The sequence below is a fragment of the Amblyomma americanum genome, chromosome 3 (assembly GCF_052857255.1).
Source record: "Amblyomma americanum isolate KBUSLIRL-KWMA chromosome 3, ASM5285725v1, whole genome shotgun sequence".
NCBI classification, from domain to species: domain Eukaryota; kingdom Metazoa; phylum Arthropoda; class Arachnida; order Ixodida; family Ixodidae; genus Amblyomma; species Amblyomma americanum.
Genome location: NC_135499.1, coordinates 167,297,132 through 167,322,084, shown reverse-complemented (window position 1 = coordinate 167,322,084; position 24,953 = coordinate 167,297,132). Strand labels below are relative to the sequence as shown.

The 24,953-nt window shown below is 50.2% G+C and overlaps 1 protein-coding gene across 4 annotated transcripts in view; it reads left to right on the top strand.

Annotated features, from left to right (window-relative positions):
- Positions 1-24,953, top strand: part of LOC144125365 (uncharacterized) — a 220,291-nt gene that overhangs the window by 171,330 nt on the left and 24,008 nt on the right. For 2 of the 4 annotated variants that reach the window (XM_077658679.1, XM_077658678.1), the window contains one exon: positions 14,713-14,765. The exons of the other annotated variants lie outside the window; for them this stretch is intronic. The gene's annotated coding sequence lies outside the window, so the exon portion shown is untranslated. The remainder of the gene's footprint in view (positions 1-14,712; positions 14,766-24,953) is intronic. 4 annotated transcript variants of the gene reach the window in all.

The following is a 24,953-nucleotide window of genomic DNA, read 5'->3' as shown; positions in this document are numbered from 1 at the left end:
AGTAACATGCATTAGTTGTGCTCAAGTCAAACTCATGGGTCCATAAAATAAAGTGGTCTTAAGGGCCACTTTTCTCAGTGGAAGCCGCTGCGGTAGCTCAGCTAGTGGTTATGGCGCTCGGCTCCTGACCCGAAAGACGCGAGTTAGATCCGGCCGCGGCGGTCGCATTCGATGGAGGCGAAATTCTAGAGGCCCGTGTACTGTGTGGTGTCAGTGCGCGTTAAAGAACCCCAGGTGGTCGAAATTCCCAGAGCCCTTCACTACGGCGTCCCTCATAGCCTGAGTCGCTTTGGAACGTCAAACCACCATAAACCAAATTTTTCTAGTGAGTAGCATTCTGTTTTTTCGGTGTGATGCATTGAAAAGCATCAGACAAGACAAAAATTAGTTGTGGTTCAACCCGGCTGAACCTAGTAAAGCGAGTTCATCGCGCGCAGCAGTGGCGAGGCGTGGCGAGTCACATGGCATGACGTCAAAGCCAAGTCCCCTCCTCCTGTCTTGAAGGTGAAGTTTTGTAGCCACGTGACCTTCAGCTTTGTACGGGAGGAGAAGAGCTTTCGCTCTAAAAATCAGTGGAACAGTGATGCCGCACGTTACTGAATATTATGAGCGTTCATCTGAAGCAACTGGCGTCACAAATAGAAACGACGGAAGCGAGGAGCTATGCGATTTGAGCCCGAGCTGCTTTCTTTAATTGCAGGAACTTAAATCATTTCGTCAGCTGGGTGCAGGAACCTTCAACTGATAGTCGGTGCTGGACGAAGTGTTCACGACATCGGCGGAAGCAGGAGGTCACGAAGAACCTGCAAAATAAGGAGATACTTTCTGTGAAATAGGCACCGACGTGACATTTCTCGACCGAGTGAAATAGTAAGTAAAAGCCAAGTGAAAGGTCAAGTAATGTTCTGCCACTATTCATACTTATACGTGCCTTAGTAACTCTAGAGACTTTACAGGCTCCACACGCCAGTGCCGCTCTGCTGGGTGGCAGCCTCGCCGACGCCGCTGCCTCCGAACACGCAGCGGAGACGTTATGTTGTCGCTTACGGGCATACGTCCCGCGAAAGGGCACGACATTTATTCCGGGTCGTGTCGCGGTATATAGCGCTCCTCCGCCGCCATTCGATAACAGGCCACGAGAAGGAAGGGTTACGGGCGCGAAGAATTTACCGCCAAAGAGAAGGAAGCGGCAAATACAAAGTGGAGTGTGACATTCCAAGTTTCACTTTTCTTTTTTCTCCACCACCTCTCTTTCTTTCCCTATTGCCCGGAACTCGAAAGCGCCGGGGACGAGAACGACGGGGGGAGCAAAAACAACCTGACTTGCGGTTCCCGCACGGATTTCGCGGTGACATCTGACAGCAAGCGTCGTGTCCTCCCTCGGTCGTTCGTTTCTTTCTTTTTTTTCTTCTCTTTATGGCTACGGCTTTGGGTTCGCGTTTCCTATTTTGCTGCCTCTTTACGTGTGTGCCTTTCCCTGTCGCCCGGACGCTTTCGTCCTCGACGTCAGGCGTGAAGAGGGTTGACACGCTGTATTTGTATAAATAATCGCGCTCAGTGTCCCGAGTCTTTACGCCTGTCACCGCTGTAGATTTAACGTGCCCAGCGACGTAGGCGAACTTCCTAATTACTGACTCCTTGGTGACGTGGACCCGGGCTATTATCATGAAAAGAAGAGAAAGAGGAAAAGATTAACAAAGAGTTTGTTATTTTAACTCTGGTGGCTCTGTTTATGTCTATATCTACAGGATATAACGCTATGCGTAGGGACCGCCTATTCAGATCGGGGCGAAGAACAACGCAGCTATGTGGCAAGTGAACGCAGCGAGCCATGGAAAGAAATGATAGGTGTAACGTTAAGAGACCGGAAGCGGGCAGAGTGGGTGAGGGAACAAACGCGTATTAATGACATCCTAGTCGAAATCAAGAGGAAGAAATGGGCTTGGGCAGTGCATGTACTTTGAAGGCAAGATAACCCCTGCAGGTCATTAAAGGGCAACCGAGTGGACTCCAAGAGAAGGCAGGCGTAGCAGGGGGACGGTGGGCGCAGCTGGCAAAGGACAGGGTTAATTGGAGAGACATGGGTGAGGCCTTTGCCCTGCAGTGGGTGTAGTCAGGCTGATGATGATGATGAGTTATTTCACTAGGTCATTTTATTCTTCTTCTATAGTTGCACACTAAATAATGAAATGTTTTCGTTAACAAGGGCTTCCTCGGCTTTGTGATCTTTCATTGTCGTGAACGTGTTCCGTATTGTAATTCACTCACACCGTTTGCCTTACAGTTTTTATTCAACGCAACAGTCCAAGTTGTTCCGGGTTTGTAACATGACGAGAAACAGACCGGTGCAAACGAACCACGTGCGCGAAAATCGTGTAACACGGTCTCCCGAGTTTCTCCGTCCGTCGTGGCTGGTGACAGAAAGAAGCCTTGCTTCGTGTTTCGCGCTGATTAGAAGGCGCTAACGCAACAAAACCTTACTGCGGCGAGATAAGAAGGAGAAAGGCCCACGGTTACCGTTTCCGTTACTGGAACAGAACTTGTTATTCTTCGCCATAGGTAGCCGTTTCGCACGCTCTGTGAAATTCTAGAGACTTTTGGTTCCTTTTATATTGAACTACTACTAATACTACTAGCGTTGATGCGTTAAACCCAGCCTGTTGGCTCGTTGCTTGTCATCTAGAAGAGCCATAACGAGAGCTACCACTACTTAACCAAAATATGATGATGACTTTCTTAGGAACCGCAGTCGCTGATACGCAGAGAGTAACGCGCACAAACCGAAGTACGAAGACGCGAACAGCACGAATCCGCGAAGCAAGCTGTCTGTATTCACTGCTCTCAGACCTCATCAGGGTGAAACGAACCGCAGCTCTTGGCAGGCCTCAGGATTCCGGGCTCGAAAATCGAGAAGGCAGTATAGCGAATGAAGGAAAAGCGAACGAGCCACAGTCAAGAACCAATTTTTTTGTTTTCGCGCTGAAACCGCGCGGTCTCCCCCTGCCGGCGCAGCAACAGTGGCATCTCTTTCACGTGGCCTGCGCGCACACGCGCGCAAGCTTGGGTCTGTGCGGCCTTTTCTAAAGTCTCTTCACGTGAGCGCCGTGCTCTTTCCCACGAATCCAATTAACACACGCAGCGAGCTCTGCCGGAGTGCGTATACGGAGTGTAGAGAAGAAAGGCCCGGTTTCGATCGCGAAACTTGCCTCCTGGTTATCGACGAAACACAGAAAGAGAGTCGCGCGTGCAGTGCGGTTGCTTCTTTCTCTCTCTCTTTCGCCTCCGAGGAGAAGAATGAGACCAAGAGCAACAAGACTCGGCGGAGAGGTGCAGGCAGGCAACGCCAGCAACCGAGCGGCGCACACCGGCAGCATCGAAAGAAGCAAAGGGGGCAACCGAGGCATCAGAAAGAACAGCGAGAACGAACTCGGTTTCGGAGAGGCCGAGGAGGCGAGCGCGCAGGGCCTGATTGGGCCCGGCGAATAAATAGGTCCCTAAACTGATTGTGGCCTGTGTTTGTGCGGGCGTACGTGTAAAGGGCCTTCCCCCCCCCCTCCCCCCATTCTCTCTCCACTGCCTTTCTTCCCTCGTTGGTGTGGCACGGCGGGCCCAAAGGGGTGAAGCGACGGAGCGGCGCGCGCGCCCCTCTAGCCCCCAATTGGCGGCCGACAGTTGGGCGCAGCGCCGCCGGGAGCCTTTGTGCGTCTCTGCGAGCGAACGTGCGCGTATGTGTGTGCGTGCGGCTGCAACAATCGCGGTGATAAAGCGAAGAGAGGAGGGCGGGAGGTAGGCACAGGAAAAGAACCTCTCTAACAACCTCCTGCCACTGCGCGTTCGGCGCGCGCCTTACGTGCATGCCGCTTGCAGGCGCCTCCGCCGTCCGAGGCTACGCTCGGTTGGAGCTGTCGTCAAGAGTCACGCGTTCGGCTTATTATAGGAACCTTAGTAAAGGAGGTTGCTCGAGGCTGTCGGAATGCGGGATTACGCTCTATCGTGGAGAAGAAACTCGGGGGAGGAAGGATTTTTTATTTTTTTTTCGTGCGCTGCCCTCAGCAGCTTCGGCTTCAGGCGGTGCCCAGAGGAAGGGTGGGCCACGTAAGCACCGCTGCATCTCTTGCAGCGCCAGCGGAAGGAACAGCTCAGTGGAATACGACGCCACTCCGCCGACGGCACACACATAGCGAGCGAACGAAGGAAAAGAATGCAATGCGACCAGCCGCTATTGCCTCGGGCGATGTGCGTAAGAACAAATCGATGTTTCAGCCCAAAGGAGAGCGGAGTTGTGTGTGTTTGTGTGCGCGCGCGCTTGCCGTTGCTCCGATGTTTGCGCGTGCGAGGAGGGGAGAGGAGGGCTTCCCGTTGTCTTACTTCACCCTGTTTTCCTTGCGCATCGATTTGCCTACGGGCTTCCTATTGCGTGCTACCGCTGCAGCTACGGTGCTCGGGGAGGAGAAACACAAAGTCGCCGCCGGCTCGGTTTTTAGGCAGCGGATCGAACGGGTTGTATGGGCGCAGCGATGCGGAGAGGTATGGTGATGCCTTTTGCTTTTTTTCATTTTACCATTACGGTTGCTCCTCGCAGAGTTAGCTTTGCCGCAGTGATCTCGGAATAGAAGAATCTCGAGGCGCCTTCGGGCAGCCGCGCTACGTCTCCAATACCATCTTCTTTCGCGGAGAGCATTCCATACTCGGAGAATAGAGAAATGCGTCGGTTCGTGGAAGGCACTTACGGAAGCCATCGTTTCCGCGAAGCCGGTCTCGGGTAATATAAACTAGCGATGCGCTTGCTTATATACCATTCACGCAAATACCGCGATGTGCGTCTCGTCTGAGCTTAAGAGGAAGGCGGGCCCTTGTAATCCAATGCACCTTTATTAAACTTCTCGCGTTTGGTTACTGAAAGCGCCGCGTGACGATAGAACGGACGTTTGTGGGCACTGGTTATCGTTGCAACTCAAGAGAATAAAATAAGTTTACTGTGCTATCTAAATAACAGTCGAACCTCGTTACAGCGAAACGGTTGAATACGAAATAGTGGATATAACGAAGGACTGACGATTCCCCTTGGAAGCTCGGTCAACACGGGCTATAGCGAAGCTACGGCTACAGCGAAGTAATCGCCGAGCCACTTCAACTTCGTTTCAGTGGTGTTCAGCAGTATTTTATTTGCGCATACATGAATTTTCCTGTGCACTAGCTCTCAGTGACATTGTAGCCAGTGTTGTGCGGTTGAGCTATACTTAAGCCTTGCACGGAGCCGTTTGTCAATGGGTCCAGGATTTAAAGCAAAATTTTAACGTGAATTCGAAATCAATTCGACTTAAAACTAGCTACAGCAGTGTTTGCCGTAGAAAAAGGCTGAAAAAGTGACGTCCGAAATGTGAGTCTGGTCACAAGCTGCAGCCGATTTTGCCTCCAAAACGATGGCCGTTGGGCACCTGCTTCGAAATTTGTGAATTCTCCAGGCCGCTCAAGTAAATTCAAAGTAACTCATCCGGTGTGCAAGGTTGTTCATGAGTGGAAGGAACTCGAGCTCGCTTTGCATACAAGCTTCAGAGTTTAAAAACACTTAGTGGTCCTCATGCTTTGCGCACGGAACAGAAACGTTTCTTTGTGGAGCATTCCCTTATAGGCACTCCTAAAAGAGGAATGTAGGCGATAAAGATTACCACATGTCGGCGGCTAGATTTCGTTTATGGGGTTTAACTCCCAAAAGCTACTCAGGGTATGAGGGACGCCGTAGTGGAGGGCTCCAGAAAATTTCGACCACCTGAGGTTCTTTAACGTGCACTGACATCGCTCAGTACATGGGCCTGTAGCATTTTGCCTCCATGGAAATACGATCGCCGCGGCCGGGATCGAACCCGCGTGCTTCGGGTCCGCAGCCGAGCACCATAACCATTAAGCCACCGTGGCGGCTTTCCCGGCACACAATAAACAATTTCGCATGCATAATAGTGCAAATCAGCTTGTCCCCAGACGAACACCCATTGTCACCTATTGGGTGCTAAGAAAGGGTGCAGAGAACAGCACCGTTAAGGAAGGGTGCACTTCATGATACTTTAGAGGGCGTAATGGTTGCACCCTATTTTGTATTTGCGTAACACCTCTTAGAATCTGGTTGGAAGGGTGCTCCACATTGATTCATCCATGGCGCAAAAGCCTTGGATTGACGCGCACCCTCTCAAATTTCATGCGGTGGACGCTTCCTGAAGGGTGCTGATCTTTGCTCCCTTTCGCAGCACCGTCAAGGTGATAATGGGCGTTCTTCTGGGGAGAAGTTGATTTGCACCTTTATGGGTGCGAAATTGTTTAGTGTGCAGTTAACATTCTCGCCCGGACCTTCACGGCTTCGTCGCCGAAATGTCGCTCTGTTCTCAACATTCCCAAGTGTTGCGTAGAATGGACTTCCCCAATTACTGTCGCCTAGCGCGTATTTTTTTCTTTTGCTCTTGTTGGCTTCATCGTCAATGTTATCATTAAGCCTCACTCCAATGCATGCAGCGCAAAGTCCTTTCTCCGTTAATGTCTTATTAGCCCTGTTCTGTACAAGCCGCAACCGCTGTACCCAGGAAATTTCGTTCTGCTCACTTAACTCTCTATCGCCCTCGATCTAATTCTCCTTCCTTCGGTGTCCGCAGTGTTGTCCCAACAAACCACCGGTTATCTTGTTTACCTTCTTTATGAATTGTCCGAGTCCATGTCTTTTTGCTTTATTTCAGCTAGGACGTCATTGACTCGCGTTTCTTTTCTAATTCGCCCCGCTATATTTCACTTTCCTTACGTGCTGATATCTAGCGGCATTTAATTCATCTTCATACGACATTAATATATCGTTCATTAATACATCAGCCATGCTTCAAAAGTTAATATTTCACAACAAAGCTGTCCTTGACTTGCGTATCTTCGCTGCTTTGAGCGCGCTATACTCTTACGACACGTGCGCAGCCTCGACGTGTGGTCGTCGGTGCAGCTATTTTCTGGAAATCTTTGCTGACTGCACGGAGGAGGGGCGATGGGAGAGGAGGGGCGAAAGAAGGGGGTGAGCTTCGAGTGTCGGTTGGACGTAACCGAGCGCGTAATTAGTAGGTGTACCGTAGCTTGATTGCGCACCGAAAGCAGCGAACCCGGCCGACGACGCGGAGCCAAGTTTTCCTGTCGATAAGTGGCTGCTTTCTAGATTTCTTTCTAGCCATTTATTCTCTCTCCTTCTCTAACCCCCCCCCCCTCTCTCTCTCTCTGTGTGTGTCAATCTTTCCAGGCATTGGCGCTGCATTCCTGCGTGCCCAGGCCCCGAGTTCGGGATTAGTGATGCAAGTTTAACGACTCGAGTTACGCAAACAGGATCTCGCTGTCTATGGTTTCGCCCCAGTGTTTTTTTTTTTCTGTTTTGAAGCGCCGGCTGTAAATTTTTGGACCAGATCGGCTGCTTTTTCTCCTCGCATCGAATTCCGCGGCAAACTTTCGTGTCCGATAAGGATACTTTTGAGGGGAAGGGAAGTGGAGAAAATTATGTTCGGGGTTCTTTGAGACCCTGCCTGATTGAACATGTGGCGCGCGCTCGTTAACGCAAGGAAAAGGTGTTGAGTAATAGCGCTACGCCCTTGCGTGAGGAGGGGTCGATCACCCGACGCTATCGAAAAAAAAAACCTGCATTTGTTCTGTGCGCGCCTCCTACACACACACACACACACACACACACACACACACACACACACACACACACACACACACACACACACACACACACACACACACACACACACATATATATATATATATATATATATATATATATATATATATATATATATATATATATATATATATATATATATATATATATATATATATATATATATATATAAACACACCTTCGGTGAATGCGCGTTGTAGTGGGCGGGATGCCGCCGAGGTGCTCCGGCGGCGCAGGCAATTGAATTTGCTCTGCGCGTATAAGAATCGTCGACGTCTAGACGCGCCTAGAGCGCGTGTACATCGTATTGAGCCAAGCTATTCCTCGAGCGGCATCGTCTTTCGTAACTTGAGTCGATGCTCTCGAGCCGATGCGCCGAGTTCGTTTACAGCGCGTTCGCATATATCGAATTACCGACCTGCGCGGTGAAACACGGTCGAGATCGTGCACAGTGACAGCCGAACGGTTACGTTATTCGCCGTAGAGCGAGGATGCATTTACGGGCCAGGCAGCGCGCTCGAGCCATTAGGTGGCAACATGCGCGAGGGTAAGTTGCAGCAATGCACTGGGGTAAACTTAATGGGTTAAAGTCCTGTTGCGTGGCAACGCTGTTTTGTTTGCAGTGCTGCAAAGGTGCGTGCTATTTCCTCGGGGATCGCCGCAAATAGTACTCGGTGTGTTGAGCCAACATTTGTCACAACCTTGAGGGAGCGCCGAGCAGGTCCTTGGAGGGCGACGTTTCTTTTCGAAGCGAAATGCTTCTGTATACGGTAGGTAAAACAGTCAGTCTTCGTGTAGGCAGCACGACGACCTTGAACGACCTTCAGCCCAAGCAAGGACAGCCGTGTATGACCATATGTGGTACAGTTATGGTGTCGAACCTATGACCCCTGACCTTTAGATAACCTTTGCCCTTTGACATTGGGTGACCTTTGGGTTGATCTTTGACCTTAAGAAAATCCGATGGGGTAATGTGAAGCCACGGGGTGACATCCGATAGGGGTGTCGTAAGACCATGTGATTCCACGTCATAGCCACGTTGTCGTGCGGGTATGTATACATAGAACGGCTGTCGCGAGCGTGTAGCGGGCCTGCCATGGACGAGCCTCAGATGCTTATCAAGGGTGATTGCTTTTCGCTGAATTTCTGGGTTAGCCAAGTTAAGCCACTGCCAATTTTTTTCTTGCTGTGTCAATATATCGGGCCCCTTCCTTTCATTCTGTTTTCCGTTCCTAATCAAGAATCACACATGCATAACATGTTATGTGCCTCCTTCAAAGACCGAAAATGTGTCTTCGAGCGCAATGAAACGGATTCTGCTAACCAGGACCTTGTGTAACACTTTCTCTCCTTCGCGACGGAGACGTTCAGATAACGCTTCGAGGCCTGCTTTTCTCAAACCACTTTGAGCACTGGAAAATCAGTGCGGATGCGAAGCAGTCGAGATGACAGTAGTATTCACATTTTCACTTTTACCGCGACGTCTGCGGCTATAATCGTCCGAAGCGTGGCACCGACTCAACATTCAGCAAATCAGTCAGATTCTGCGGAGCCAGGCGTATTTTCAATGCCAACTATTCGTCGTGTTGCAGTTCGATAGATTCGTCGCCGTTCTCCTGCTGTTTTTTTTTTTCTAGACAGGCTCCTTGAATGCGTTTCCGAGAAAAAAAAAGAGGGAAACGTTCGATTACAGCGTATACGAAGGCCACATTAGTTTCCGTCTATTTTAATGCCGGGCTGAAGGTAACAGCCGTTACCGCGCATTCCTACGTCGGCTAGGCTTTACAGTAAACGGGGGGAGCTGACGCCTTCCATCGTCGTTTCGTCGACGTCAGCCATTCGGCGTCGCAACCACCGCCGCGTTTATTAGACCGCACGGGGGTCCGTATCACGTCGCGCTTCGATCGTCGCGCCACCGCCTCCGACGCTCGCGATTTTGGCAGGAAAGGAGGGGGGGGGGGGGGGGGGGGGGGGGGCTCGGTTCACCCACAAAGTGCCGGAACCGAGGGCTACTTGGGTCTCCCCTTCACTGAAGCGTGCCGTCAGAACACTGTGTCTTGTAATTTGTCATGCCTGACCGATAATGTATGGCGCGTCTCCGGGCTATGGCATACAGCCTCGTTTTCCTACTGCGCGCGCGGTGCCTCCTCCGCCCTCCGTCTTTCCCTGCTGGCGGCGCTGCAGTGTCACCGCGGACGTGGACTAATTAATAACGCGGCTGCTGGAGATAAATCCCTGCCCCCGTCTGAGGCTGCCCCTATCGGAGATCGCGCTTCGACCCAAGTTCTGCCTCGTCAGCAGCGCCGGTGCTGTTGGTGTATGGGAGGCAAAAAGCCCAGAGGGCTGCCGCTCGTCGGATCGGGTTTGGAGCGTGGCGCGCGCGGGTGGGTGGGGCCCACGCGTAGACTGGAAGTCGGCTTCCGCCGTCGTAGCTCCCCGGCTGCTGGCTCCCCGAGAACCCGCGTTAGCCCTCTTTGTTTCCTCTCTTGTCCGCTCGATTAAATTTAAACCGGGGCGTTTTGACTGTCTTGTTATCCCGCTCGCCGAGGGTAAGCAAGATTAATTGGCGCTCACGAGGCCCGCTTCGTGACGGAATTATGTATCGGAGCGCCGGCGTCTTTCTCACTACAGAAGCGAAAACTATGGTGAAAGGTGGCTGATCGAGTTTTGATACATTTCAGTTAAGATCAGGCAGGCGCGTCGAAAATCGAAGCTGGCGCGAGGAACGTGCAGTTGATTTCAGAACCATCGTTGCTAATTTAAGTGCGATGTTTAACAGGCGCTGAGCCGTGGGCTCCCGGTACTGGAAGGAACTAACGCAGTGAGATGTAGCTCGCTGGGCACAAGCCAGGAGCGCAAAGTAAGCATCTAATCGCAGCTTTACCTCGGGGACTACAGCACCCTCACTTCTGCGCTGTACTTAGTTAAAGGGACGCTGAAATGATTTCGATGGGCGTATTCTAGTGCAAGAGATCTCTGGGCATTCGTGTAAAATTTGAAAACTTTGCCTGGATCCTATAATTAAAAAATGAATTTTAAAAATCGCTGCTCGCAATAGCTTGCAACCGGTTAGGGCGACGCCTCACCGCCGCGTCCCTTACCCTGATGACGTCAGTGGGCAGTCTGGGTGAGCCTGTTGGACTATGGTGTCCATACAAACCATTTCAGGGTCCCTTTAAGTAGTGCATGCTTTACTCGTCGTGACTATTTCATGAGCGTCTACAAGTGAGGTTGGTGCTCACGCTAGTCTAGAAATTATTGATTGTTGTTTAGTGGAGGTTTCCTCTCCGCGTCAAGCCGTACTGTTCTCAATCGCGCTCTGTGGCAGGACTATACGCTTGACTTGCAATCACTGTATAGCGTAACTTTCGACAAGCGTTACAAAGTCATTGACGTAGAGAGGAAAATTTTACTAAAAATCTCGGAGGTCGGCTGGGCTAATTTAGGCCTGGTCTGCTAATAAAAGTACAAAGCCATTGAGGTCGTCAATCCCGTGAAGTTAAAGGCGTGTTTAAAAACATCAAAGAAACATTGATTTGTCTTATTGCTTAAGTACGTTTAAGGTGTTCCTTACGTTGTTTATAGATAGCTCTGCACCTCGATTTTTCTATCTGTTTGCGTTAATTGACCTGGTTTGCTGCATCAGGTTCAACCACCGTCCGTGTCGTTAGCATAACGGCAGTGCAACTGCTCCTTAAAAGGCGATATTTGCGTTGAGGCAGCAAATCGCTTTGACAGGCGGATAGAGGTAAAGTACGAATTACATTGCTTCAGCGTGTCATTATATGTCGTTGGCCTTAAAAAAAGTGGGGGAATCCTTGACCTTATATGGAGTGATGTTGTAAATTATCCGTCGAAAAAAAAAAAAGCCCACGTAAAGTAATCGTCGCATTCTGCATGATACTCTGCTACAGAGTTTGGCGGCGAATTCTAAGTTGAGAATAGTCGCGGGAGAATCCGAGCAGGCGCTTTTTCAAGCAGATATCAGTAGTTTAGATTAAGGGCAGTGGAATATTGCGAGATAATCTGTTGATTACCGTCGTCGTCAGATATAGTCGTACGAAGCCCCGCACACTGGGATAGTTGTAATAGCATGAGCTAATAATTTCTGAAAAAGAGTGGTTTGACCTGATGTCCAGGGAGCGACCCCTATTCCGGAGCCCGATACGTAGCCGCCAGATCCACGACGAGCTGTGTGCGCGTAGATGTCATACAAAAGCATCTCTGTCTCAGAGCGACCTTTTCGTGGAACTGCTCTTTGCCAAATATTTAGACGAGGGCGGGCCGCGGGTAACCTGATCCCTTTGATTTCACCATGCCCATCGAAAAAGAATGCGATGAAAAGGCAGCGTAGCAATGCCTGCGTGACGTGATATGTCGCGCATCGAAGAAGAATGCTATGAAAAGGCAGCGTGGCAATGCCTGCATGACGCGGTATGTCATTGGTTCGTGTCACCCTTTCCGCTTAGTGTTTCTCCCGGCAAGCCGTCTTCAGAAACGAACGAAAGATGTTTTCTTGACGACGCTCAGCGTGGCTGCTATGTAGTCTCACATGGAGAGAGAGAGAGAAGAAGTAACTTTAAACCGTCCCGTAAACCTTCTGGAATCGTTTTCACGTCGCCAGAGAATGCTGGAGGTGAAGAAAAATTTCGTGCATCCTTCCGAAAAATGGCAAGAAATGCGCCGTTTGGATCCACCCTTGAACAATGTACACAAAGTCGAGGCCCCTGCAGACATCCATGGCTAAATCTGGGTGAATATCTTTTCCTGTTAGCTGAATTCGAGATTATTTCCGGCCGCTGCACCCAGATCACTGACCAGTGTAAGTTTCTTCAAAATGCCGGCCTTCATTAAAGTGACGTCTCTCCGTTTCGAAACATGCAAGTTTCATGGGCCAGACAGTTTAATCTCGCGCTCGTTCTCCCCGGAGCGAACGAGCAAAGAAAATCTGTGGGCGCCCATATATCCTCTCTCTCTTCACGGGGCTGTAACGAGGTGTCATCACAGACCCATACACGCGAGAAGTTCGTAGTACTGGAATAATGCCCCCAGCGCAACCATCTTTGTAAATGCCACACACGCGCACTTGGCTTAAGCCATCCCCCCCCCCCCCCCCCCCACCCTCTTAGCACATCCCACTTTCCCCTTTATTTTCTCGCCAACTCCGGGGCTCCCTAGACTCCTTTCCACATCCAGCTCCCCCTGTATAATCAGCGCCCGGATCTAGATTAATTGCCCGGTGGTTCCCCTCCCGGCTTGTTACGGGGCCTCCCCTAGCGGAGTCTCGTCGTCGCGTGCCTTGAGTTCATTGAGCCTCGCTTCGGGCGCCTATGCGCACGGCTCGGCTAGAGCTAGGCCCTCTCTTCGCGTCCCCGGGTGTTGTTACATCAGGGTTACAAGTCGCGTAGCGCCCTCGCTCGGTTGCCCTTGGTAGCCTAAAAAAAAAGGGGGAGGGGGGGGGCGGCTCCCGACGCGGCGGCGAGCAGCGATCACGACGCGTCGGGGTAGCTCGTGCTCGTGCATAATAAAACGCTCCGCGCTGGGCGCCTCCGTGGCGCAATTTTAGAGACCGGCACGAAAGTTCTCCCCCACCCTGCCTTCCCCTTTCGGGCTGCTTTAACTTCCATCTTCATGCGCGCGCATTTCCCTTGGCCCCCCCTATAGCCTGCACCTCGGCGGCGTTGTTCGGCGGACGGGTATAAATCATCGATGAAAAAGCGTCCCCTGGTCGACCCATTGTTCGCGCAGCCAGCGCACCGTCGTTCGTCGGAAAATAACCGTCTGCCGTATACGAGGCCGCTGAACGGGCTTGATGGGAAGAGGCGTAAGGGTCGCTTGTTCTACGCTCCCGACGTGGCGTGTTGAACGCGCGTCAGGAAGAACGAAGAAAAAAGTAAAGGAAGGCAGATAATAGAGCGAAGAAGCTAGCCGGTAAAGGGGTCGCCAAGGTACGCGCGAAGCCGAGAAGGAAAAGATGACAAGGGGGCGTGAAAGCGGAAACGACAGTTTGGAGACGGCTAGAGGAGGAGGAGGGGGAGGGGGGGTGCAGGTATAGTTTTAAGGAATTTCGGGCGTGGTGCTGCTGGTGTGTATGCCGGTTCGTTTTTTTTTGTATATGATGCGCGTGTTCGTTCCGTTTTTCTGCCTGCTCCTCCGCCTCCTCGAGACGCGAGGAAAGCGGTAATAACGACTGGAGCGCATCGTTCGGGGCAGGCAGGAGGACAACGGGAGCGGGGCGGTAACGACGGCCGCGCGAGGCTTGCATGCAGCGGCAGTCTCCCTTCTCCAGGTCGTCGTCGTATTTGGAAGCACGCTGGCAGACGAAAGACGACGGCCTGCAATTTTCATCTCTCTCTCTCTGTCTTCCTTTCGAGCTTCTCTCATTTGTCCCGTGTCGGGTCTTCCTTTCACATTACTTCCTATACTGCCTGCGTTTTTTCTTGTCTTTTCCCCGCTCGTCAGTTTTATGTTTACACCGCTTTTAACGTTTTCTTTTACTAATAGGATCTTGTTAGCTGACCACCAACATCCCCCTAACTGTGTTGACGTTCGATATTTGTTCTCGCGGCCAACCCTTTTATCCGACGACAATTGAGCACGTACGGTGCTCTTCAGCTACATACTGTTAGTGCCTCTTTTGTTACAGGACGAACCCTGTCGCAAAAGCAAAGAGAAGGAAGGCTAGATTTTTCCTTTACGCACTGATTCTACATCTGTAGTTACCTTCCTGGAGGCACCGCATCTGGATGTCGTGCGTGCCGTTTTCTTTTTTTTTTCATTGGCAATATGTCCGCTCTTTCGTCTTTCCTTTTCCTTGTGTTATATGCTAGATAGCCCAATTTATCCCGGGGCGCTCGCGCGCGCGCGTGTCAAAAAGTAAACAAAAGCGAATAAAAATACGCCCCTCATAGACATGGCAAATTTTAACGGTGGTGCACACCTGTGTCGTCCGCGCTTCGATTTCATTCGCGTCTGGTTTCTGCTCACAGCCTTCATTCGCTTCTCCTCTCTCGCAGATGACCTTGGGGGCGAGTGGGGCCTCCGACTTCTGCGGGAAAACACTGTTTCGGTGAGTACAGGCGCTGTCTGAACTGCCGTGTGTTGTCACTTGAGGCGCGTAGAAAATAAGCCAGCAACTGACGAGTTACAGAAGAAGGGAAAGGCGAAAAAAAAAGACGTAATAATACGTCCCAAAGAGAGCTTACCGCATTTCATTGCCTTGGTCACATGCTTTTGCAGCCAACTGCGTTTTTGTGCGCTTAATTTTTATTTCGGCTATTTCGCTTGCCTTTCGAACGTATGCGTTTCGAACGGAAGTGTAAGGGACGGAAGTGCGAATGGATCAAGGCAAGAGACGAAGTCTCGGGTGTGTTTTTATTTCTCTCTTTGCAATGTCCAAAAGAATCGATCTATGCAAGCAAACTGAGAAAGAAATCCCCCCCCCCCCCCCCGCCCCCACAAAAAGGAACGAGAAATAAAATTAATTAAAAATGAATGCAACGAAGAATGGAAGCTTATACAGTATAGCGTAAAGTTCCGTCACGCGATGGGGAGCTTCAGTGGTGTGCGCAAGAGACATTTGCCCGAAAATGTTGATGTGCAGTTAATTGCTGCTGTCGACTGAAAAAGAGAAAAAAAAATCTGAAAACAGCCCACGCAGGCTGTGATAACAGATGATGTTGGTCAGCGGGAGTTAATTCAAATGGGTCCTTCCTTTTAACCAGCACTATCCTATTCAGCACTTTTAAAGGAAAACATTCTAACTTGATGTCGGATGACTTTGCATACATGGTGCTCGTGAGGGATGTTCCGTGCTTTTACTTCGCGGCGTCATCTTGGCGACAGGTCGGAATTAGTTGATCAGATAAAGCGGTTAAAATAATTTCCACTTTATTGAGGGAGAGGGAGGGAATGGCCCAAAGGAGGGGTTATTACATAATACTGTGTTCATTTATATACCGGCACAATTGCGTTAACAAGCAGCACCTAATCACCGGGGGCGATTCTTTTTTGTCTCCTTTTCTGTGCAGCTTAGTCCATCGTTTTCTTGTTTAGCGTGTAATTTTGTGATCGATTGATTGCTAACAGAGCTCTGACCTTTTATTACAATAAACGGTTTTCATCCTTCAGCAACTAGGAGGCCGGCTAATATGTAGCCTTCATTTGGAATGTGCATTTTATGCCATATTATATATAAGAGCGAGGGTAATTATTTGCATGTGTTACCATGTAGAAAGGCATCATATCACCATGTCATATCATCGTGAGGACAATCATCGCCAACTTGTCATCATGCACACAGGCATCATATTATAGCGTATTAAGTTAGCATGAAACTTTGAGTGATTCTTAAAAAAATAGGTCTTTTGTGTTAAAGGAGCGTTTTCTTCGCTGTGGTATTGTCTCCGGTGGTGTCACCTGATATCAGCTTAGACGTGTTAATTGCCAAGCTAATTAACTGTAATGTAATTTCTAACTTTTTTACCTGTTACACTCGGTTTCCTCATTTAACTTAAGATTCGTAGCTGGCCATTATTGATATCCGTGCCAGTTTATGAGACTCTCGAAAAACGCCGATCTCGTCGGAGCTATATACAGAGCAAAGAATACGGGCTGTTTCCACGCGCTGAGCCAAAACTCAGGAGTAGAGGATCGCGTGTAGCCCCGCCCACCGGCACACGTCACCCGGACGCGCCGCCGCTGCCGCATGCTGTTCGGTCATGGGTCGTAAGCAATGACAGGCTGGAGATCTTAAGATAAATGGGGAACCTAAGTGTAGCAGTTAGAAGGCTAATTATTGGATAAAACATGGTAATTAATACGCCTAAGCTTTCCTCTGGTGATCACCACCGGTGACAATACCGCGGTGAAGAAAACGCACCTTTAACTCAAAAACGTATTTTTAAAAATTATAGTGTTAGGTGGAACGCCCGGTATGAAAGCAGGTAGGGAGGTCGCCACATGATCCCCTGGCACAGTGTCCTGCACTGCAAACAAGAATCAACCCGAATGGGAGTTTAAATGGTTGGCGCCACCCTTTATACTCCACATGCGTAAGCATTTACTCCATGACTATGGAGTAAAAATTTTCTAAATGACATATTTTACTCCTTGCGCAAAATAATGGGGTATAAAGGAGGGTTCACTTATTTATAACTGCCATTTTTAAATGGAGTTTCTTGGTCTCAATGCGCCCCAATTCTTCAAAGGAGTAAAAAAAAAAAACACCATTTTGCGCCCTCCGCCCCGCCACCTAGCGCCTCGTCTGCTTGTGGTCAGTCGTCTGACAACAGCGCTGAGTGACGACCCCTTGGTTACCGTCGTCGCTGGATCTCTGCTCACTTCTGCTCCTTCACGGGCGCCTGCCGCGGTACAAGTTATCGGCTTGTCGCAGTTTTCCGCTACAGTAAGCTGCATTATTGAACTTCGCTTGTGAAGCTTACAGTGCTCTAACCATACCTGACATTCTTTTGTTAGTGTTGCCACCCCGTTAGAGCCCATTTCTAGGCCTAATTCTCACAGCTTTTTTCAGTGTCGTTCTCGCGGTGTGTTGCTACAGATTATAGTGCGTTGCATAACATGGAACTCTGATAGAATATAGTTTCAACGCTGATCTCTTGATTGAGCTGATGAGGCTGCATTTTCCTCAGTCATATTGAAATGCCAAGCCTTAAAGAAGTGAATATGAAGCCAAACACTGCCATACCAAACTACCTTCAGGGGTGTTTTCATTTTCAACTTATTCTGCTCTGGAATTTTGTCAAATTTAGTGTGATGCATGGACATGAAAACTACTCCGCGACTCCTTTTCAGTTTTGAACTATTTATTCTAGTGCTATATCCCTTTATCTACGAACGTAGCCAAACAAGCTCGTGCAGCAAAAGTAGACGACAAGCAGAAGACTCCTGCCGCCTTCGCCTACGGCGCCGCTGGCCTTGCAGACGGCGAAAGGAACGACGCCATTTTAGGGCGTCATTTCTGTGGGCAGTAAAAAACTCCCTTGTACTCCTAAATACCTCCCTTGTATAAGGGAGTAAATAAAATACTCCATTTATAGGGAGTAAATAAAACCTCGTTTTGGGTTTACGCTATAGAGGACAAGCCATTTACTCCCATTTTGGTGTATTTTTGTTGACAGTGCGGCTGTCGCCTATACTTTGAAATAAACGCTTCCTGTGGTGATTATCTTTAATTTGTTGTGGTTTGCAGAGACCGAATATATCGTAATGCTATGAATAGTCCATGCTGTTGTTAAATCAGAGGAGCATTGCAACTAGGATAGTATATAAATATAATGTCTTAGCTAGACGTTTTAAAGGGTGTCCTGAAACGGGCCTCTGTTCCCGTTAATATTAGTCTTCGCCCTTTGTGCTACTTTACACTTCAGATGCGCTCTCCGTTTATGTGAGCGCGTAGCTTCGATATTGCTCATTTATTCGCTTCGTGCTGTTTTGGAGCTCTGTGCAGATTTCTGCTGTCCGCCCGTTGGTTCAACAGCCGATTTGAGCTCTCGTGTACGCACGCGTGTAATTGGATTGAAGCGCAGTTCGCTGATGAGGTTTAAAAGCGAAAAAAATAAATAAACCCTCTTCGTGGCATTTCGTAGAGGCGCTCCTCTATAATTCAAGGTTCCATTACATATACATCTAGTTAGCGAAACTTGGAGAATGAACTCAGCTTCAGCTCTGTAATGGATTCCACGGTGCAAAGTGACGGCCATGAAGTGCAAGCAGCGGATAGATACGAAGCGCTTCTGTACCGTCAGAGTACGTGGGACGAAATATAAAAAGAAGGAAGGAAGAAAGAAAAGGGCAAGGGAACGCGAAAATCGCGAGAATGCTTTTCGCTTCGCTGAGAAATTGCGACACCTTTTTCTATATTTTTTTATTTTTCTTCTCCGCTGACACGCGCTCGCGACGTTCGCAATTGCAGTGGAGCGAAAGCGGATTAACAGCTCTAAATCCTTTACAGCTTTGCTGTCACGTCGCGTCTATCATTCCGCGGGTCTCTTTCTCCTGACTGAAGTGCCCCAGTGCAACCCTTGTTAGTCGGCGGGTTTTGTTACGTGAAGCGAAAGTGACGGGTCCTATTTACTGCGAGTGCCTTTCGCAAACACATTGCAACGCCCAGGCGTCATTGTGTTTCCGCTGGCGCTGAACTGTTCGAATGGGTGGCATGCAAAGGCAATGCTTTGCTTGTTGGACACGAGCGGAATTTCTTTCTTTTGTTTTATATCTGTCTTTCATGCTTAGTCGCTCTGATTGTGTATTTGTCTCCCTACACATTTTTCGAGACTGCTAGCTTGGAACTGTCATTGCATATAGGCGCTGTAATGAGGTCGGAAACGAAGTCAAAATTAGACTGGCCATGAATAGTTGGGAGGATTGAAATAGTACGCGCATCGTGAACAGAAAAGAACTGCCCCTTGCTCCGTTCATTAGGGAGAATAGGCAAGCCTGACGTATGGAGGGAGAACGGGGAACACGTGAGTACAGATGGCACATCCATTTGCGTGAAAGTTCAGTCATGTGCTGTAGTAAAAAAGTAGATGGAAGTGAACCTGTAAGAACCAAAATCAAATTTGGAACATTAAACGGCTTGTGTATCTTTTGGTGTGGTGCAGTTCAGTACAACTCGAAAAATAACTAGCTCCATATATTATCATTCTCCGATACACATTCGCAATTCGGACAGCTGTAGGAGCCTGGTGCCTTGAAGGCTGACTAACCGCTCATCCTGCTTACGAAGCAACCACGCTTAGCGAGGCTCACATGGCATTACTCATGTATATCGGCCGGCTTTGCGTAAGTCACTGCGTTGGGTTAGTGCAACGCCGTATCGATTCCTGGACCACGCCGCGTCACACAATATCGGCGCCCGTCTTTGCGCAAGCACCGCTCCTTTGGGCTGCGATACAAACACGAGGAGAGATCCTAGGAGGACCTCCGTTGCACTAACCCGGACTTCTTTCCTTCTCGGAACGGAGCGCGGCGCTCTGACTGCTTTCCTATGCCGTGTATACCGCGGCGCGCGCATCTGGCTAGCGTCACGAATCCATCGCCGGCATCTGCTCCCGGGTCGACCGGGGCGATCGCGAGGCTCTCTTCATGCCACGGCGCCCCGTGTATTTATAAACGCCGAAGCATGCGGGACTCGCCTGACTGCCCGCATCGCCGCCGGTCGCGCTCACGCGGGAGCGAGCCTCTCGTGTTTACCGACTGTCCGGATGAAGCTGGCTCCTTGCTCGGCGTCACCGCCGTCTCCTCCCGACGCGGTCGCTACTCGCGGAAAGTTGAAGCAACGACGGACACGCCAGAGGCGCACGCGTCTCGGGGGCAGCCGGCGAGCCATTCATAAACGCGTCATCGTCAGGTCTTTCTTTATATGGGTTGCATGCGGCTCGCGAGGAGCTGTTGTTCTGGGAACGATGATTTTTACTCCGAGGGCCATAGTCTGTCTTCAGCAGTTAATAGGTGGGCGTAGACGTTTGGCCGCTACTGTGTAATGTGTGGGGAGCTAAGAGGAGGAGGAAGGGGGGGGGGGGTGTTACGATGGCGCTATTTTTTAGTCTCCTGTGTTGTTACTATTCAGGGAAGAATTCTGCGTGCTGTTGTGCGCATGCGCTTCTTATAGATTGGGAGTTTACTGAACATTAGTTCTTACGTGGGGCAGTTAGGATGATGCTGCTGTTTGATATCGACTGCCTAACCATGGTAACCCAAAGCGCAGAGTACACTTCGCAAGATGACATAAGCAAACAAATACACAGATATGACGTTAAGTTTTGCAGTGACAGCTTTGTAGCGACCGCGAGAGGAACGTTTGAGAACTTCCATCCGTGTTATTTGTGGCTGTTGTCGTTGTGAGAGGCGCTAGTAATTGTCGATCACCTTGTTTCCTAAGACAGGCCTGAGATTTCTTCCACTTCTCGGACGCTATATTTTTTCAGTGTCCTTCAGAAATCAACACAACGCAGTATATGTGCATTTGACGACGTGTTCGATCTATCTATCTAACAAATGAGCGTGGTTCCCTATCGCTCCATCAGAGCTCCGCGTAACCTTGAAGTGATTTTGTATACGCGGGTGTCTCATGCGGTTTCCTGATTGCGCTTCTTTAATTTTGGCTGCGATACGATGCTAAATAGGACTGTATAAAGCAAGGCCTTTTCACGCGAATTCGCCGCGATAGCGTCAATGAGCTCGTTAAGGAGCGTTCGTTGAGGAGCATTAAGGCGCCGCAGAAAACCCGGCGTCGTCGGCGTCGTTGACCGTCAGGAAAAATTCACGAAAAATCTCCAGCGAAGCAGCCTATGGGGCAGGTGGGCCACCTAGGTCACGTGACCTTCTAGCGTCATCCCAACCCGCCCAACAGATTGTGAGAAAAGTGCACACCGTGGTAGGTGGCAGTTACATTAATGATTAGTCGCGAGAAGTTGCTCGGGAAGAGCAACCTGAGTCGCAGAAGTCTCACCGATGGCAGCACCTGCCATCGCACGGCAGGTGCAGGGCATCGCTTAACCGCTGCACCACAGCGCAGTGAGCGGTATGAGGGCTGTCAGGGATCCATGAAGGTTAGGTAGAGAATGGCCAGGCCCGCACATACTGGCGATACTCATAAACGTTTGATTAATGGGGGTTTAACGTCCCAAAGCGACTCACGCTATGAGGGACGCCGTAGTGAAGGGCTCCGGAAATTTCGACCACCTGGGATTCTTTAACGTGCACTGACATCGCACAGTACACGGGCCTCCGGAATTTCGCCTCCATCGAAATTCGACCGCAGCGGCCGGAATCGAACCATGCTTTCGGGTCAGCAGCCGAGTGCCATAACCACTGAGCCACCACGGCGCCCCCCCCCCCCCCCCCCCCCCTTAACGTTATCGCGTCATACCCTAGAGGCGGAGCTTAAGTTTCCGCTCCAATTCTTTTTTTTCTCTCAAGTCCTGCGTTCAGCTTGAACGAAGTACCCTGGTTCTTTCGCGTAGAAGTTATTTTTATGCACTTTTGTCAGCGTACAAAGACTTCCAGCCTTTTACGAGAGGCACGAATAAAAAATAACATTTAACGCTCCATTCCTCCGCCGCCCAATGCGTCCTCTAAAGACAAATCGCCTCAACTTCATTAATAGTCATCTAGCGCCGGCATCTTAGGCGGGCCTGATCTGTTTTCTCAGTCTCTGGGCGCAAGTCGGGATGCAGCACATCGTCTGCCAAACAAAGGCCAAACTTAATCACCCGGAGAATTTGCGGAACAGCAAACGTCGCTATTTACAGCTCTTCCTTCGAGAATATACTCAAGCCTAGTTGTTGGGTTTAGTTTCCGAGGTCGCCGCGATTCATCGTCGTACATCGAGGGATGCATCTTTCATGCGCCCGCGAAAAGGCGTCTACTTTCCAGCCGCTCTCGCGTGATCTGAAAAAAAAAATAATAGAAAGCTGCTCTGCATTAGAAGCCAGCTCCGCGTTTCCCCCGGGGGCCTTAGGCGGAGTTTGTGAATAGCAAATTGCGAAGCAAAAGTGTTACAGCCGCCTCTATAGGTGGGCGCAGGGACGGCGGACAACTTAATTTCGGCCTAACGTGATTTGGATAAACGGCCGCGGGGTCCCATCGGGTATCGCCCCCCCTGCTCTCTCCATGGAAGTTACCCGGGTGCAGCACGCTCCCCCTCTGCTTGTAACCGCTCCACGAACTTGGTTATATTGCTACAGCAGTTGCGGTTCTCAGGATTCCTTGTCCCTCTCTTGTCCTCCCTCTCAACTTTGAGTTTGCTGTCTTTTACGCTTTCCCCGGCGCTCGCTCGTATAGCTTTAAGATGCCTTTCTTGCACGAGGCCTCGTGAGACTACTCCCAACTACAGCTCGGGCAAAGAGGTTACGTCTCTTATATTCTGTTCCCGTGCTGCTCAGGCTTCGACACGCTTCGATGAGCTCCTCCTCCTCCCCCTCCACAACCTACTCCTCCTTCGCGCTTTAACATAGCTGGTCAACGAACCCTTTGTTTGTTTCTCGTCCGCCGCAAGCCGCTCCTCCTTGTTTTGGCTCCTGTCTTCGGCACTTTTTTTTTCTTCTTTTTTTTTTGTGCGCCATAGTGGCGCTAAGTGCAGAAAGCTAACGCTTCGCTTCGCCAAAGAAAGCGCTGCTTGTTTTTCTTGCGCTATACGTCTTCCGCATTGCTAAACTCGACGTGTAGGTTCTGCTGGCGGCGTTTAAGTATCATTATATTTGATTTGCCCAGTTTAAAGAGAGGTAGGCGCTGTAGGAGAAAGCTGCCGACTAGCCGTCCTGCAACGCGGCTTCTTTGGTTAGCGTTAAGTCTGCGTATCGGTAAAAAGTAGCGTGTCCATGACGCAGGGCGTGATATCGTTAGTTGTTTTTTTCTTTCTAATTCGGTCCACATTCCTTTTTGCCACTGCTCTTGTCGTCGTTTCACATATCAGTAGTCAGTTATTTCGTCTCGTCTTTTATTGGGGCTCTACGAGAACGTGAACAACAACAACGGCACAGAAGAAGAAGCCGCGCGTGCTGTACGACTATATACAGCATCTCGTTGTTGTTGTTGAGGCAACAACAACAACAACATCTCTCGTTTCTGACAGGGACGCACGGAGGTCCACCACTGCCGTATCTTTTGCATCTTATTTCAACGTGGAACTGCATCATGCACTCGGCCGGGTGGTACACGGCTCTGTTAGCGGCATTCTTAAACGCACCAGGTTTAACGTCAATGCACCGAACTATAGTCCCTGTTAAGTCGTCGAGCAAGTGAGCCACCGCTCACGAGTCGATCTCGAGACGGAGCGAAGCGTATACAGCAGGCCTTCCCTGGGCCGTCTTCAACTCTCGGCGCTCCGTTGCAAGCCGCCTGTAAGCAGTCTGGGTCGAGCTCTCATGATCTGGCCGAGGCAGCGTTAGTGTCTATACTTTACCGGTGCGCACGGGCTCAGTCTTGGCCGCCATTAGCTGGAGCTTAAGGTTTCCATTTGGGTCGCTCCTTCCACCTCACCCTTCTCTCATCGCTCTCTCTTTTTCCGCGTCGCTCGCTTCTTTCTCTCCGGGCGCAGGTTCGTTGAAGGGATTGCCTGCTCTTAATTCGGGCTAATGAACGAAAGCTGATCGGCCCGCCGCTTTTCACCGGTGAAAAGCGCGCCTTCCGGGCTTTTATGCGTCCCCCTCCCGCCTTGTCTCGCTGTTGCTGCACCGTGTTGCCCGCTTCGCGCTAGTTTACTTTTCAATTTTATTTATTTGCTTCCCTGCCTTTTTGGTGCGTGGCGTCGAGACGAACGGCGACGTAGATACGCAAGGCGCTCCTGTCTCCTCTTCTTACCTGTTTGTCTTTTGACTTTGCGCGGCGAGCGCTCCCGCGAAACTCCGGGGCTAACGACTCCCTTGTAAGTTTCTCCGAAGGGGGGAAAGAGTGTGTGTGTGGGAGAGAGGGGGGAGGGGGTAGTGAAAGAGCGAAAATACGAAGTTGCGTGCAGGTATAATGAAAGGCAAACACGGGGAAGCTTTCAGCGCCGCGGCTTGCTCTGGTTCCGTTCCTTTTGCTTTCACCGCGGTGTACAGGCGACAGTGGAGAGACTCTGGGTGGAAAAAGAAGCAAGCCAGAGCGCGCTCGTAGTTTTAGCTAACTCGTTTCAAGACGGGAACAAAAGCTTATTCGGCTGCTATATGGCGCCGCAATTACCTGCGGATGTTTGCCCCGGCGAACTGCGAGGCGGGAGCCGTTCGGAGCACTCCCCTCGTGGAACTGACGGGGGGAGGGGGGGGGGGGGGAAGAGAGAGAGAGAGACCGTCGCGTAATTTTATTCCTAACGTCGCCGATTTGCCTTCGTCCATGTTTTTTTTTTGTGTTTTGCTGAAATAAGAGTTTTCGCTTCTTTCTGGCGAGGTTCTTTCGCGGGGACATTTGGGGGAAAATATTGGAAACTCTTTAGACACAGTGCTCCATCTCGCCCTTATTCATAGTGTGGGTAAAATAACGCTGAATTGAAACAACGCGCGCATTTCTGTGATACCACGGCGCACACGTGCAGTTGCCGGGAAGCGCTTGCGACTGCTTCTCGTGCGCGACCGGTCGCGTGGCTAAGGACTCGGGCTCGAATAAATACTGAAAGTTTACTGAAAGTTTGTTCGCCCGTTATTTGCTCAGTAATAATTTCCTGGGGATTGCTGCTAGCGGGAGCGCTGCTTAAAAGATGGAAGTGAGTTTTGTTTTGTTCCTTAACTGCTGTACTCGTGGAAGTCATGAACTGCTA